Here is a 5000-nt window from a genome sequence, read left to right on the forward strand (position 1 = left end):
CTAACCTAACCTAACCTAACCTAACCTAACCTAACCTAACCTAACCTAACCTAACCTAACCTAACCTAACCTAACCTAACCTAACCTAACCTAACCTAACCTAACCTAACCTAACCTAACCTAACCTAACCTAACCTAACCTAACCTAACCTAACCTAACCTAACCTAACCTAACCTAACCTAACCTAACCTAACCTAACCTAACCTAACCTAACCTAACCTAACCTAACCTAACCTAACCTAACCTAACCTAACCTAACCTAACCTAACCTAACCTAACCTAACCTAACCTAACCTAACCTAACCTAACCTAACCTAACCTAACCTAACCTAACCTAACCTAACCTAACCTAACCTAACCTAACCTAACCTAACCTAACCTAACCTAACCTAACCTAACCTAACCTAACCTAACCTAACCTAACCTAACCTAACCTAACCTAACCTAACCTAACCTAACCTAACCTAACCTAACCTAACCTAACCTAACCTAACCTAACCTAACCTAACCTAACCTAACCTAACCTAACCTAACCTAACCTAACCTAACCTAACCTAACCTAACCTAACCTAACCTAACCTAACCTAACCTAACCTAACCTAACCTAACCTAACCTAACCTAACCTAACCTAACCTAACCTAACCTAACCTAACCTAACCTAACCTAACCTAACCTAACCTAACCTAACCTAACCTAACCTAACCTAACCTAACCTAACCTAACCTAACCTAACCTAACCTAACCTAACCTAACCTAACCTAACCTAACCTAACCTAACCTAACCTAACCTAACCTAACCTAACCTAACCTAACCTAACCTAACCTAACCTAACCTAACCTAACCTAACCTAACCTAACCTAACCTAACCTAACCTAACCTAACCTAACCTAACCTAACCTAACCTAACCTAACCTAACCTAACCTAACCTAACCTAACCTAACCTAACCTAACCTAACCTAACCTAACCTAACCTAACCTAACCTAACCTAACCTAACCTAACCTAACCTAACCTAACCTAACCTAACCTACCTAACCTAACCTAACCTAACCTAACCTAACCTAACCTAACCTAACCTAACCTAACCTAACCTAACCTAACCTAACCTAACCTAACCTAACCTAACCTAACCTAACCTAACCTAACCTAACCTAACCTAACCTAACCTAACCTAACCTAACCTAACCTAACCTAACCTAACCTAACCTAACCTAACCTAACCTAACCTAACCTAACCTAACCTAACCTAACCTAACCTAACCTAACCTAACCTAACCTAACCTAACCTAACCTAACCTAACCTAACCTAACCTAACCTAACCTAACCTAACCTAACCTAACCTAACCTAACCTAACCTAACCTAACCTAACCTAACCTAACCTAACCTAACCTAACCTAACCTAACCTAACCTAACCTAACCTAACCTAACCTAACCTAACCTAACCTAACCTAACCTAACCTAACCTAACCTAACCTAACCTAACCTAACCTAACCTAACCTAACCTAACCTAACCTAACCTAACCTAACCTAACCTAACCTAACCTAACCTAACCTAACCTAACCTAACCTAACCTAACCTAACCTAACCTAACCTAACCTAACCTAACCTAACCTAACCTAACCTAACCTAACCTAACCTAACCTAACCTAACCTAACCTAACCTAACCTAACCTAACCTAACCTAACCTAACCTAACCTAACCTAACCTAACCTAACCTAACCTAACCTAACCTAACCTAACCTAACCTAACCTAACCTAACCTAACCTAACCTAACCTAACCTAACCTAACCTAACCTAACCTAACCTAACCTAACCTAACCTAACCTAACCTAACCTAACCTAACCTAACCTAACCTAACCTAACCTAACCTAACCTAACCTAACCTAACCTAACCTAACCTAACCTAACCTAACCTAACCTAACCTAACCTAACCTAACCTAACCTAACCTAACCTAACCTAACCTAACCTAACCTAACCTAACCTAACCTAACCTAACCTAACCTAACCTAACCTAACCTAACCTAACCTAACCTAACCTAACCTAACCTAACCTAACCTAACCTAACCTAACCTAACCTAACCTAACCTAACCTAACCTAACCTAACCTAACCTAACCTAACCTAACCTAACCTAACCTAACCTAACCTAACCTAACCTAACCTAACCTAACCTAACCTAACCTAACCTAACCTAACCTAACCTAACCTAACCTAACCTAACCTAACCTAACCTAACCTAACCTAACCTAACCTAACCTAACCTAACCTAACCTAACCTAACCTAACCTAACCTAACCTAACCTAACCTAACCTAACCTAACCTAACCTAACCTAACCTAACCTAACCTAACCTAACCTAACCTAACCTAACCTAACCTAACCTAACCTAACCTAACCTAACCTAACCTAACCTAACCTAACCTAACCTAACCTAACCTAACCTAACCTAACCTAACCTAACCTAACCTAACCTAACCTAACCTAACCTAACCTAACCTAACCTAACCTAACCTAACCTAACCTAACCTAACCTAACCTAACCTAACCTAACCTAACCTAACCTAACCTAACCTAACCTAACCTAACCTAACCTAACCTAACCTAACCTAACCTAACCTAACCTAACCTAACCTAACCTAACCTAACCTAACCTAACCTAACCTAACCTAACCTAACCTAACCTAACCTAACCTAACCTAACCTAACCTAACCTAACCTAACCTAACCTAACCTAACCTAACCTAACCTAACCTAACCTAACCTAACCTAACCTAACCTAACCTAACCTAACCTAACCTAACCTAACCTAACCTAACCTAACCTAACCTAACCTAACCTAACCTAACCTAACCTAACCTAACCTAACCTAACCTAACCTAACCTAACCTAACCTAACCTAACCTAACCTAACCTAACCTAACCTAACCTAACCTAACCTAACCTAACCTAACCTAACCTAACCTAACCTAACCTAACCTAACCTAACCTAACCTAACCTAACCTAACCTAACCTAACCTAACCTAACCTAACCTAACCTAACCTAACCTAACCTAACCTAACCTAACCTAACCTAACCTAACCTAACCTAACCTAACCTAACCTAACCTAACCTAACCTAACCTAACCTAACCTAACCTAACCTAACCTAACCTAACCTAACCTAACCTAACCTAACCTAACCTAACCTAACCTAACCTAACCTAACCTAACCTAACCTAACCTAACCTAACCTAACCTAACCTAACCTAACCTAACCTAACCTAACCTAACCTAACCTAACCTAACCTAACCTAACCTAACCTAACCTAACCTAACCTAACCTAACCTAACCTAACCTAACCTAACCTAACCTAACCTAACCTAACCTAACCTAACCTAACCTAACCTAACCTAACCTAACCTAACCTAACCTAACCTAACCTAACCTAACCTAACCTAACCTAACCTAACCTAACCTAACCTAACCTAACCTAACCTAACCTAACCTAACCTAACCTAACCTAACCTAACCTAACCTAACCTAACCTAACCTAACCTAACCTAACCTAACCTAACCTAACCTAACCTAACCTAACCTAACCTAACCTAACCTAACCTAACCTAACCTAACCTAACCTAACCTAACCTAACCTAACCTAACCTAACCTAACCTAACCTAACCTAACCTAACCTAACCTAACCTAACCTAACCTAACCTAACCTAACCTAACCTAACCTAACCTAACCTAACCTAACCTAACCTAACCTAACCTAACCTAACCTAACCTAACCTAACCTAACCTAACCTAACCTAACCTAACCTAACCTAACCTAACCTAACCTAACCTAACCTAACCTAACCTAACCTAACCTAACCTAACCTAACCTAACCTAACCTAACCTAACCTAACCTAACCTAACCTAACCTAACCTAACCTAACCTAACCTAACCTAACCTAACCTAACCTAACCTAACCTAACCTAACCTAACCTAACCTAACCTAACCTAACCTAACCTAACCTAACCTAACCTAACCTAACCTAACCTAACCTAACCTAACCTAACCTAACCTAACCTAACCTAACCTAACCTAACCTAACCTAACCTAACCTAACCTAACCTAACCTAACCTAACCTAACCTAACCTAACCTAACCTAACCTAACCTAACCTAACCTAACCTAACCTAACCTAACCTAACCTAACCTAACCTAACCTAACCTAACCTAACCTAACCTAACCTAACCTAACCTAACCTAACCTAACCTAACCTAACCTAACCTAACCTAACCTAACCTAACCTAACCTAACCTAACCTAACCTAACCTAACCTAACCTAACCTAACCTAACCTAACCTAACCTAACCTAACCTAACCTAACCTAACCTAACCTAACCTAACCTAACCTAACCTAACCTAACCTAACCTAACCTAACCTAACCTAACCTAACCTAACCTAACCTAACCTAACCTAACCTAACCTAACCTAACCTAACCTAACCTAACCTAACCTAACCTAACCTAACCTAACCTAACCTAACCTAACCTAACCTAACCTAACCTAACCTAACCTAACCTAACCTAACCTAACCTAACCTAACCTAACCTAACCTAACCTAACCTAACCTAACCTAACCTAACCTAACCTAACCTAACCTAACCTAACCTAACCTAACCTAACCTAACCTAACCTAACCTAACCTAACCTAACCTAACCTAACCTAACCTAACCTAACCTAACCTAACCTAACCTAACCTAACCTAACCTAACCTAACCTAACCTAACCTAACCTAACCTAACCTAACCTAACCTAACCTAACCTAACCTAACCTAACCTAACCTAACCTAACCTAACCTAACCTAACCTAACCTAACCTAACCTAACCTAACCTAACCTAACCTAACCTAACCTAACCTAACCTAACCTAACCTAACCTAACCTAACCTAACCTAACCTAACCTAACCTAACCTAACCTAACCTAACCTAACCTAACCTAACCTAACC

Source organism: Procambarus clarkii, chromosome 27 (assembly GCF_040958095.1).
Source record: "Procambarus clarkii isolate CNS0578487 chromosome 27, FALCON_Pclarkii_2.0, whole genome shotgun sequence".
Taxonomy (NCBI): Eukaryota; Metazoa; Arthropoda; class Malacostraca; order Decapoda; family Cambaridae; genus Procambarus; species Procambarus clarkii.